Source organism: Camelus ferus, chromosome 11 (assembly GCF_009834535.1).
Source record: "Camelus ferus isolate YT-003-E chromosome 11, BCGSAC_Cfer_1.0, whole genome shotgun sequence".
NCBI lineage: Eukaryota > Metazoa > Chordata > Mammalia > Artiodactyla > Camelidae > Camelus > Camelus ferus.
This window is the reverse complement of record NC_045706.1, coordinates 67,311,355-67,325,081: the sequence shown is the minus strand read 5'-3', so window position 1 is coordinate 67,325,081 and position 13,727 is coordinate 67,311,355. Positions and strand designations below refer to the sequence as shown.

Here is a 13,727-nt window from a genome sequence, read left to right as displayed (position 1 = left end):
ACATGGGTTTTGTATTGCTTTAAGAAATCATACTTAAATGCATAGTAACATAGCATTTGGGTTTGGGTTTTGTATTGCTTTAAGAAATCATACTTAAATGCATAGTAACATAGCATTACATAAACATAACGTAGTTTTAATTGTTATTTTTTAAAAAACAAGGCAGTCATTTTAGGGCTCAATGAGCACTCATATTAGAGGCTCTAAGGCGGAGCATCTTGATGACAAGTCTTCACCCTCCCTGGACAGCTATGGCTGTATCCTTGGGTACCCACAGCACCTAGCAAATACCTATCCTGCATCAGGCCTATAATAAATGCTGAGTGTTGACAAACTACAAGCAGACTATATAATGTTACTATTTTGATTTTAATCCATATAAAGACATCTCTAACTGGAGTATAACAACTCTGTAAATTTGAGTATAGAGCAATATCTTTGAATAAACACTTTAGCACTGAGACTGACTCTCTTAAAATTTTTTATCATTTTTTTTTGTTTTTGTTTCTGGGCAGCAGTAACCAAGCCTCTTCTTCTCATCAAGTGAGACATGAAATGAAAACCTCACATAAACTTACTCACTTCCTTTCTGTACTTAAATAGTTAGAAAGAGGATTAAATAGGTAGGTGAGGTGTCTCAACTCAATAACAAGAAGTCTCATGAAAAGAACATTAAAAGGATGAGTAAAAAAAATGAAGGAAATTAGGAGGTACAAACTGCCAGTTATAAAATAAGTAAGTCACAGGGATGTAAGGCACAGCATAGGGAATATAGTCAGTAACACTCTAATAACTTTGTACGGTCTGTTATATGTGAAAAAACTGAATCACTAAGTTGTGCACCTGAAACTAATAAAATATTGTAAGCCAGCTGTACTTCATCAAAAGGGGGGAGGGGATGAGAGATTTTTTCACACACAAAAAAATCATAAATAATTTGCTTTTATATATTACTTTGAATTTACAAATTCAAAGAATTTCAAACTCTCTTCAAAATGGTTTGTTATAAGGCTTCTCAACTAACAATAAAGCATTACACATGCATGTGTTTTTTGATCAAATATGTGAAAGAAAATATTTTCTTCCCAGGCAAGTTCACAAGCCACAAGATCCTGGGCAGGTGCACCAAGGGCGGGGTGGGGGGGATTATTTATCTTTTAACAATGACGTGACAGAAGTCTGTCTTCTCACTGAAAAAGCATAAATAACAATCATGAGTTTCTTTAAGACTGTACATTACCTCTCATGTCTTTCTTTAGTTTTCTGAGGTCTTTTGGAAAATCTTCAAACTTCATCTGTGAGGTCTGAAGGAGGTCCTGGTGTTCAGGCAGTAGAAACACACACTGCTCCTTTCCAGTGTCCTAATCAGTGAGAAGCACAGGATATTCAAATAATTGAGAAGAATACAACAGCAGCAGTGACAAAACAATGACACACACTGTCAAATCGCTCACCAGTGAAGAACAACACGACTCTATGTAAAACTGTCTGACCTCATCAAAATTGTGCAGATAATAGGAAACAATATATGACAAAAGGCTTCTGCTATTGTCCTAGGCAGAAAGACCAAAGTAAGTAGAAATAGATTTTGCAAATTATTACATATACAGTGTCAAATAAAATTAATTCCAGTAAATCCACATATTTAGATGAGAATATTTAGAATGAAAGGTGAAATTCTGTGTTTCACATTACTTTAGCTTAATAGCACAGAAGACCTTGTGTTCCCCACTGTTCCAACCTAATCTCCAAGTGGAAGCACAGCTGTTTCAGGGTGGAGTCTCAACTGTGTGCACTTTCCTGTTTTCACCCTCCTTGATCAGAAATTAGCTTATTAATTTTTATGTTTTATTATTAAAAGTATAACTACCATCTAAACTGAAAAGGCAAACTATCGCCAGCATTTCTACACAGCTGGACCAACAGGTACCACTGCAACAGTGAGTCAGACTGAGGCTTGTTAGTATGTACATGAAGAAAATTTAAAAGTTAAGTATTATTTCAAGTAAGCTGGAGCTTTTAAAAAATGCATATACAAAAATGGGCAAAAGACCTAAACAAGCAATTCTCCAAGGAAGAAATACAAATGATCAATAGGCACATGAAAAAATGCTCAATATCACTAATTATCAGAGAAATGCAAATCAAAACTACAATGAGGTATCACCTCACACCAGTCAGAATGGCCATCATTCAAAAGTCCACAAATGACAAATGCTGGAGAGGCTGTGGAGAAAGGGGAACCCTCCACACTGCTGGTGGGAATGCAGTTTGGTACAGCCACTGTGGAAAACAGTATGGAGATTCCTCAAAAGACTAAGAATAGACTCACCATATGACCCAGGAATCCCGCTCCTGGGCATATATCCAGAAGGAACCCTACTTCAAGATGACACCTGCACCCCAATGTTCATAGCAGCACTATTTACAATAGCAAAGACATGGAGACAGCCTAAATGTCCATCAACAGATGACTGGATAAAGAAGAGGTGGTACATTTATACAATGGAATACTACTCAGCCATAAAAACAAACAACACCACCATTTGCAGCAACATGGATGCTCCTGGAGAATGTCATTCTAAGTGAAGTAAGCCAGAAAGAGAAAGAAAAATACCATATGAGATTGCTTATATGTGGAATCTAAAACAAACAAACAAACAAAGAATCAAACAAAGCATAAATACAAAACAGAAACAGACTCATAGATACAGAATACAAACTTGTGGTTGCCAAGGGGGGGAGAGTGGGAAGGGATAGACGGGATTTCAAAATTGTAGAATAGACAAACAAGATTATACTGTATAGCACAGGGAAATATATGCAAGATCTTATGGTAGCTCACAGAGAAAAAAGTGACAATATATATATGTTCATGTATAATTGAAAAATTGGGTTCTACACTGGAATTTGACACAACATTGTAAAATGATTATAAATCAGTAAAAAATGTTAGAAAAAAGCAAATACATATTATAAATAACATTAGCAATTGAGATGTAGAAATTAACTTACAGGCAGCTATAAATAATGCAAAATGTGTGTAGTTCTAAAGAAAAAATGCAAAATTGTTTCATATCTAACAAAGATGCTCATTTTCTTTCTGGCACATTTAGAGACATTAATTTTTATTCTTTTTCATTGCTCAAAATCTGGATGTGTGAAACCTAATACATATTTTTAAAATGCACTCTGTAATACAAGCTTTGTTTTCTACAATATTCAGCCAGGACTTTTTCCCCCATTGATAAAAAGAGCAACATCGCTTTATAATCAACTTTGACATGACATGATGACATGATAATATATCTATTAGATTACCCATATAGTAATAGATTCTATACTACTAACATATCTGTATACAGTATATGTACAGCTATGATAATAAAAGTGATATATTTTTAAGAAACAGGATTGTTTGTAAAATGATTTAAGCAACTTGACTTTGTCTTTCCTAACTTGCAAATCAGTGAACTGATTAGCAATACCTGAATCAATTAACAAAACACGTAGTAAATGCCTGCTGATAGGCATGCTGAGCAAAAATTAATTCCGAGTGATTGGAGTAACAGCTCCATCCACGTGGGTATACAAATAGTACTAACTATATACATATATAACTATATAAATATAGTTACGTGTGTTTTATAGAGAATGAATGAAATCAGGCAGATTTTGCATAGCTCTTGTGATATTATAAAAAATCTTGTTTCTTGCCTCATTACTTTTAATCAGATTACTTCTTAATTATTTAAATTAATGAAATTTAGCTTATTGGAGGATTGAATAAGATATATTTACCAATACAAAAAAAATCCCTTATTCATATCCCTTATTCATATACAGTTATGATTCTCAGACTCTGTTTCAGATCCATTTTTATAAGTAATATTTACAAAAACTACTTGTTTCAATCCAAAAATCAGTTGTTAAAAACTATTCAAAAGCTAGCATATGTTTAGAAGAAAGTTGGTTTTTTTTTTTTTTGAAGAAATGTGATTTATCAGGTTGACAAAGTGGAAGTTCCTATGAAAATGTGTATCATACAAATAAACAGCATTTGAATAAATATAACCATAAAAAATCACAAAAATTACATGCTGTTGGTGTTCTAAGCAAGGATGATGCTTTCCCCAATTTTGGGAAAGCACAGTGTGTGGCATTTCATAGAAGCCTGATGAAACCAAGTTAAGAGGTAAAACACAATGTACAAAACACATTTATCCTCACATTATTTGTGACATGTGTGCACAGAAGATACTGCATTTTCCGAATGGAAAGCACCCACGCATAGCCTGGATGCCATCTACAGGCTCCTATGATGTGCTCACCGCTCAGGTTTGTCCGGAGACTTGGCATTTTACTTGTCTTTCGAGGACCGGCCATGCTTCTCCATTTTTTCTAGTTCATCTCACTGTGCTCTGCGGAAAAACAAAAGCCAAGTGGTTGTTAGATAATCATGAACTTAAATACAGGAAAACTCTATAAATTTTGATATTTTTAGCATCTATTTGAGGTAAAGCTTGACTTAATTCATGATGCATTTTAAAGTGTTTAAATATGTTTAATACAAACTAGATCGCCTCCAAATCTTCCAAATGTTATTGGCTATTAGTGATGTGCCCAAATAAAGAAATATTGTTATTTATTCCAGCATGCTTTAAAACAGTACAGTTTTTCTCCCTTGTTTATAATGCCTCTAGAATGCAAGATTTTCATTTTCAAGTGGTACTTCTCATTCAGAAAGAAATCAAGTTAATTTTGAAAGTAATTTGATCCTAAAGGTGTTATAACATTTTGAAAGAAAAAATTACTTATTTAACTATTGCAATCATCGTTTCTGACTGTTTGTTTTGGAAAAAGAAAAGTTCAATTTAATTATTAAGTCATGGAGCAAAAATAAAAGATTTTGATTCTTTCAAATTTTTTTTGACACAAAACTGGCTCTAGGCTTCTTTTCTTTCTAACTGTCCTCTTTCACCCTTTAAAACCCAAGCTAAAAATTTGTTGCTCTAAGTTTGGTTCTTTATAGGAGAGGATCCTCTGCATTTTAACATAAGCCAGAATATTTTTTAGGTTTCAAAAAACACAAAATTTATTCTTAATAGAGAATTTAGATGATTTTTATTTTCAGTCTTATCTCTGTAATTCACAAAGATGTTTCAAAACAGTCAAAATCCTACATTTTCTAAGTGCATTAAGAAGTCTGAGTCGACCACCATATCTTGGGTTTGAGTTGAGTCCTCAGAAATTAAAATCCCTTCAACATTTTTTGTTGTTTAAAGATAAAGGCAGTTCAGCCATAAACTGCTGTAAATGATAGAACCTGAGCGATTTCTAACAAAGCTATTTTGTGTTTTGTATTCACTGATTGATTTGAAATACAGGGTTTTCTGTTAATGGGATTACCTAGCAAAGACTAGCTCCTCAAAGGAAGCTTCTTTCAGCAGGGAAAGAAAATTTGATGACAGATCAACACTATCTTCTGAGGGTTTGATCCATTTGGCTTTTGGAATGTAATGCAGCAAAAGAGACAGAGAAGTAAAGGAGATGGTTTGGCTGCAGCATAACCTCCACTAAAAAGCCTGCCTTGCCCACCTTGATCCTCATTATAACAAGTCTCTGTCCACAATAACACAGAACCTTATATTTGTTCTGTTCTGTGCTTACTACAATGTCTTACTGGTGCTACACATGTATGTTTACTTCTTCTACTGACTGGAGCTTATTGGAGAGAAGGGCTATGTCCTGTGTATCTCTGTGGTCCTAATGACAAGTATGGTTCATGTTACAGTCAGCACTCTGTATCCATGAGGTCTGCATTTGTGGATTCAACCAACCACAGATCCAAAATACTGAGTGTAAAATTCCATAAAGTTCCAAAAAGCAAACTTGAATTTGCTGTGCTCCAGTAACAACTTACATAGCATTTATGTTGTATTAGAAATTATAAGTAATCAAGAGGTGATTTCAAGTATACAGCAGGATTTGTGTGGGTTATATGCAAACTACGAACAATTTTACTTAAGGGATTGAGCATCTGGGGATTTAGGTAGCAATCCCCTGCAGATAACGAGGGATGACTGTAGTTACAAGTCAGTAATTTTTTTTTAAACATAGAAAAATTAAATCAGTAATTGAACAGAGAAAAATAAAGCCTCCATGTCCTGGGAGAAGAAAGAGGTAAAATGAGGAAATTAATGACAAGACAATCAAAATAAGAAATATAGAGGACATAATGATATACAGATAATGCCAATTGTTTACCATCATCCTAGGGTAAAATGAGGGTCCTTATGAGGTAATTTGAATCTTAAATAGATACCTATGCATGCTTGAGACAGAACTGGTCATGTCAAACACTAGGATACAAATAGATTAAGAAATAAGAAGGCTGCGTCCAGCAAAGGTACATGTGAATTCACTCATCTATACATTCACTCAACACAACACTCTCATGTGCATATCATTCATCTTTTATGCAGGAATACTTATGTGTAGGAAGTTACAAAAATAGAACTAAAACTTAATGTTAATCAAATCTGCAATATTCTGCTATTCATTGCTATAGCAAGACCAACTGTTTCTTCTTGCCTGACATCTTGGCTTTCTCCTTGCAAAACATGTGGGACCAAGCAAAAGTCAGTAGTTTTCTACCTGTTAAAATCCCCAATTTCTCACTCTTATCAGCAACCATCAACTATGTAAAACTAGTGCTACAAATTCATGCCAGAACTTAGAGGTCATCTGGATACTTTTGGCTTTGTCTGACCTCCAAAGTAAATATAGTCTCAAGTGTTCTGCTCTGGTTCTTCTTTTAAAAAAATGTATTTTAGGGATTATTTATTCATCCAACCATTCAATCAAAAGCTGACTGTTTACCAGGTATTGCACTAGGCACTGGAGATGACAAGATAAATGCTGGGCTTCCGATTCCAGCAAAATCCCACCTCACAAAACACCCAGTTACTCATAATATCACTCTTATTTGCTCAAACCTTCTATAGTGATCTTCTTCCTCTGCTTTTTAAAACTGTATATAACCCTCTATGAAGAGGATGTTGGTGATCTCACTACCATACCAGTGGTGATGAGAGTTACTTATTGAAATAGGTCCATTTTTCCTTATGGCCAAAGCTATGTGCAAAGTAGCTATACACTAACACATCGATTACCAACATAAAAGAACTTCCAAGTTCTAAACATTTAAATAACAAACTTTCACTCTCCAAATGTCACTCACAAACGTTCTAAGATTAAATCATTACAGTCTCCAGGACAGGGGCTATCTTTCAGTTACTTCCTTTCTTTTACTGTTCATCCCTTCCCATCCCCACGGCGATTATCTGCAGAAGGTTTCTTCCAGAATATCCTTTTCAAAAGGTTTCCTGTTTGCCTGTAAATGAACTAGACCCCTGCTGCTAAGTTGGAGGCTTTCACTGGTTACCAAAGATTCATCCCACCCAACACCCAGTCACACTATTCACCCAACCACTGGCTGGAATGGATCCAGATTCCTGGCTGTCATCTCTGATTTCACCAAATATTTTGACCTCCGCTGCCCTAAACCCACAGCACCCTGACAGTGACCCCGGCTATTTCAACACCTGAGAAAAACTGTACCTTTACCAGAGAGGGGGTTGGGGAGCAGGGGTCAAGAGGGTAAGGAGGATGTTGAGAGGGGCTGATGCACAGTTCTGTGGCCGAGTCTGTTAATGACACCCAGCAGGTGTCTCTCCAGTGCTGTTCCAGAGAACGCTAACTTGGATCCCTGAGAGTAGTACGAATTTTTAAATGGGCCATACACCTTTAGAACTCACAATCCTAGACAAATACTCTTAGAAGTTATGTTGTTGACAAACTGTTTCATCTTAAGAGTGATCCCCATACTTACTCTATCATGAAACATGTTTGTGTGTGAGAGAGAGAAAAAGAGAAAGACAGAGAGAGAACATGACAGTAACACTCCCAAGGACCCAGTGCTCTAAGGGATATGGATGAAAACATTGTGCCAGGCCAGACTTTCACCAGTTCCTTCATTCAGTTTCTACAATGTTCATACAATTTCTATTCTAAATCTAATCTTTAAATCTTTGCCTCTCTCCTCAGACACCGCCATGCCTCTCACTCTTAGGCTTGCCTCCTAATACTGTTCCCTTTGATGACAGTATTATATCATCTTTCCTGGAATTCCTCCCACCCCTCTGCAGACCTCCTCAGTCTTCACTGCCCAGTCTGAAGCCCCTGTTTCCATTATAAGCCTTTGTTTTCCCTTCATATCCACACAGGCAACTTCTTTTTCAACATTTCCAAGAAGCATCTTGGATCAAATAAAAGTCTAAAAATAAACATATTTACTTCCCCCAAATATCCAGTGATCCTGATTACTGGAAACTGGAAACTAGTCACCCAGCCACAAAGCTGAGAGTCGTCTGAACATCTCTCTCTACTTTGCCTCCACATCTGTTGCATCACTAAGTCTCCAGTTCACTTACTTCCCTCCATTTCCATGGCCATAACCCTTGTCCAAACTGCCTCCTCTCTCAATTTTCCCCCTTTGATACTGGGCTTAGTCTCCTCATACCCATCCATGGCTCTCTCTAATATAAGTCCTACAGGGCACACAGTGTCATTTCTTAAAGATGTGGACCAGAACATGTACTCTATGTCACTCTACTTATGACTCTGTAACAGGAAACCACCATTCTTAGAATAACACCCTAGACCTTGGGTGCCTACGATGTCTGCATGGCTCACCTTCCTCCACCTCCCATCTCAGGTCTTGCCTCTACTTGCTGAACACATTGTTCTTGGTGGCTTTCATTCAGTTCCACAAACATTTCGCATTTATCTTTCATAAATGCTGTGTCCTGTGTCTAGAACTTTCCCCACACTTCTCAGCTTCCACAGTACCCACTACCTCATTTCAGCTCCAATCTCTCTACCTTGAGATGGCCTTCCTTACCTTCTACATGTATGCAGATTCCTCCTGGTAATATAACCCCACTGTACAAGTTCCCTTCCCCTCACAGCACGTGTCACAACTGTGCATGAATACGTAAGGCTTGACTCCCACATTAGAAGGAAAGCTCCGTAAGCACAAGGATAATGTCTATTTTGTCATCATCATAACCAGAGCACATGCCTGAAATAAAGCAGATGCTTAATAAATGTCTGATGGTATAATAATAAATGACTGGAGTTTATTATATAAAAATTCCTGATGCCCCAGCTCCTCATTCAGTCTCACCTTTCCTCTGTTTCTCTCCTTTCTGCAACAGGAGCTGCATACTACCAGCGGCTGAAGTGGTGGGTGACAGTTTCAGTGTGTGTCTGATTTGGAAGTGGTAAAGGTCAACATACTTGGTGGCATCAGTGATGACAGCCAGGAACTGGGCTCTGTGCTGGACAGGAGTTCAGGGCAGAGTGTGCCTGGTCTCAGGGAATAGTTTTCTTTCCTTTATACCCGGGTATTAAATGCAGGATCAGCAGCAACCTGGCTCTTTCTGTAATTTACCTGTTTATATCTCCCTCTTCAGTCCTTTATTCTTTCCTATCTAAACTTCACACTCGTTTCTCCCCCAGTCACTTCCCTGTAATCCCTTCACAACCCTCTCTCTACTTGTCCAGCAAATTACCTTGAAGGTACACTGACTTCTTTTCTCATCTTTTGCTTGGTTTTTGAATCCCGTGTAATCTGGCTTTTGTTCTCACTTAGATCACTCTCACTAAGCCCAAAAATGATCTTCTTAGAGCCAAGAATCTCACCTACAGATAAAGCAAGAGCTCAATTTTACTGGGCCCTTAGAACGGTCAGGTACCCTGCAACTTGCTCTAAATGTTTAATGTCACAGACACAGGCATTATTAGCAGCAACAGCATCACCCCCATTTGTACGATGAGAAAGCTGAGCCTTATGTCCCAAACAGTAAGCACAGGTGCCAAGGTTCAGACACAGTTGGAGTGGCTCCCAAGCCCTCATCCATCATCTCCTGGTGTCAATGGCCCTACGCTGAGGTCTCTTCACAAAGCTCTACTGAGTCTAGACCATCTCCTGAAGTGGCCCAGGTCCTTAAAAACCAACATGAGGCCAAGATGAAGTCACTCCATTGCTGCCAGTCCTTCTTGTGACTAAAAATCCTGGCATTAAGACCACAAACAAACACAGGAAAGCTATGATAAATGGAGGGAAGTCTGACTTGGCCAGGAAGCTGACAATGTGAAGAGTGGTGAAGCTCCCTGGGTTTTCTTTCCCCCTTCATCCCTGATGAGGTGCTGGAAAAGCCTAGACTTGGAACCATCAGAACATAAGGGTTGTAAATAAAGCCTCTGCCCACCTCTTGCCCAGGGACAGGGAAAGGACGTCTGGCAGAAAAAAACCTTGTTCTTAATACTGGCCCTACTCCAGCTAAAAACCAAAAAAAAAAAAACCAAAAAAAAAAAAAAAACAAAACAAACCTGACCCCTTGTGGAATCAGTGTGGCCAAGTGTAGAACTGGACCTGCAGCCTGACCTGACAGCCCTGAGGTAAAGGTGGTTAGTGGGAGGAGTGCTACTCAGAAATCTGCCTCCCCAGCCCCTCCCAGCAGAGTCTGTGGGGCCAGTAGTTGCTTCCTCCCCCTTCAGGAGCAACGAGGCAGGACGAGGTGGCACAGAGTGGTGATGCTGAGCACTTCAATACAACTAGAACATGGGCAAAAGACATAGATCTTTTTTATCAAAGAGAATACACAGAAGACAAACACATGAAAAGATGATCATTTGCTATTAGGAAACTGCAAATTAAAATCACAATGAGATATTAGTCTATACCTATCTATTAGAACAGCTAAAATTGTTTAAAATGGAGGCAATACCAAGGATGTGGCAAAATTAGATATCTCATATATTGCTTCTGAGAATGTTAAAATGGTACAGCCATTGTGGAAAATAGTTTGGCAGCTTCTTAAAAATACATCCTAAATATACATTTAATATGCAACACAGCAGATGCAATGCTGGTCACTTTTCACAAAGTTATGAAAACATATCCACACACAAAAGTTAATATATATGAATATTCATAACAGTTTTCTTTGTAATAGCCAAAACTTCAACACAACCCAAATGTCCCTCAATGTATGAAACAAATTTTGATGCATTCATACCACAGAATACTACTACTCAACAATGGAAAGAACTGAACTTTTGATACACTCAACAATTGGATGGATCTCAAGGGAATTAATTGTACTGAGTGATAAAAAGCCAATATCAAAGGTTACATACTATATGACTCCATTTATTTAACACTCTCAAAAATGACAAGAATTACAGAGATGGAAAACACATTCGTGACTGCAAGGGGTCAGGAAAAGGAAAAGGGAAAGAGTGTGAGAGATTTTGCAGAGGATGGAACAATTCTATATCTTGATTGTAGTGATGGTTACAGAAATCAACATGTAATAAAACTGCACAGATACAAAGAGGCATACATGCACACACACATACACGGGTGCATTGGAAACCGGCGAAATCACAAAAAGTTCTATGGATCATACCAATGTCAATTTCCAGATTTTAACACTTTTGTAAGTGTTATCATTCAGGAAAACTGGGTGAAGGCTACCTAGGATCTCAGTGTACTAGTTATGCTATAATTATTTCAAAATAAAAACTTAAAAGAAATCAATGTGACCAGTTGATCCTCTGTTCCTTTATGTCCCCAGTGTCCATCCTCTGAATATCCAACCTTGGCTTATGCCAATCCAGTCCAAACAACCAAGCAAGAAGTCTTCTTCCAGTCTCTCCCCTCCACATCCAGTTAGGCAACACTTCCTATCTAGGTCAGCCCCAAAAAAAGTCTCAGAAGCAGATTTCTCCCTCTCCAATCTCACTGCCACTCCAGAATGCTATGACCACATCCATCTCTGCAAGTCTCAACCCCTACCCAAATCCCATTCCAATTCTGCTGTGTATTACCCTCCTCCAACTTCAGAATTCCTCACCCCAAATACATTACAGCTTTCCACATCTATGCCTTTGATCAAACTGCTCCATGTACTGTGAAAGTCTCTCATCTCTTCTCTTAAGTTTATAAGAACATTTAAGAACAGCCCCAAATATTGCCTCACCATGAAGATTACCCCAGGTCCCCCAAAATAAATTGTGGCCTCTACAGCAACTATCCTGTTCTTTCCATAGAACTCTAGCCTAGCACTTATCACATTAGGCTGTAATTATTTAGTTGTGTCCCAGGGAAAGACAGACACTCCCAGAAAACTCCCAAGGACTGAACCTGATTGTCAATGTACACAAGGCCAGGCCAGGATAGAGCAGAAGCTGGTACTGACAAGCCTTCGAGACCTGTGACCTCCCAGACTGGTCACACATGCATCCATGGACATGCAAACTCCCTCACACTCAGAGGGGAGACACAGTGGCAGATGATGACCCTTCCCAGGAGCTACCCATCTTCAAGCTTCAATCAACTCAAGTTGTACCACTGGTAGCCACATTTAAGTCTTTATTAAGTAGTTAATTATTTTAGCTTTTCCTCTATTATTTTCTATTAAATCTTCCAAAGCCAAAGGTTACTTTCCAAGAAAAATGAAGAAATTAGTTTTATATCAGCTGACTAAAGAATGGCTGAACTATGCTGGCATATACATTCACACGCAGATTTGGAAAAAGTCATAGATTTATTAAAATAAAGTGAAATATATTACTGTTTCTCATGCAATTCATTCATTCTTTCATTTGCATTCATAGTGCATTACAAAAAGTGAATAACATTTGGGATACAGCAGTAACAAATTGGTTAAAAAAATCCTTTATGAAATTTTCATTTCAGTTAAGAATTATACAACTCACAAAAGACTGTTCTTTACATGGAAATGATAATAAAAGCTTGAAGGGAAATGAGGCAGGGAGGTGGGACAGATGGTGAAGCATGGGGCTGTCATCACTCTTCTTACTGGGTGATCACTGCAAGGGATCCGGGGAGATCTTACTGACAAGCAGGCATTTGAGCCAAGACCTGAAGGAAGGAGGGAGACCACCACGTACGTGTCCAGGGAGGATTCAAGGCAGAGGGAAGAGCTAATGCCAGGCCCTGGGGCAGGACATTCTCGAGAAAGTAATGGACAAGCCACAGAATGAGAGACTATTTTTTACAAATTACATTTCTGAAAAGAGCCTTTTATCTAGAATACATAATTGCTAATACATACTGCTCTAAAGAAGATATACAAATGGCCAAAAAGCATATGAAAGAAGCTCAATATCAGGGAAGCGCAATCCAAAACCACAAGGAGATGCCACTTCAGAACCATGAGGATGACTATCATCAAAAAGACAGACAATAACAGCTGTTGCCTATATTGTAGAGCTAAATTGGAACCCTCATAGTCTACTAGTGGAAATATGTAACATGGTCCAGCCACTTTGGAAACAGTCTGGAGTTTCTAAAAAGGCCAACCATAGAGTTTCCTTATAACCCAGCCATGACAATCTCAGGTATGCAGCTGTGAGAAATGAAAACATAGATCCCCAAAAAACTGGTATTCAAATGTTCACAGCAAAATTATTGCTACTAGAAAAAAAAAGAATACAAATTGTGTGGACACGAGTTCACATACGTGTCTCCATCCTGATGCGCAGCCCCGCCCCCAGGCTACAGGAGCCAATCCGCGTGCTCGCTGCCCGGCCCCGCCCCAGAGCCCCTCCTTAGCTGCGCCCCTCCCTCT

General features: G+C 38.2%; 1 pseudogene; it reads left to right on the top strand.

Moving 5' to 3' along the window:
- LOC116667318 overlaps positions 1–13,727 on the top strand; it is a 434,058-nt pseudogene that overhangs the window by 295,672 nt on the left and 124,659 nt on the right.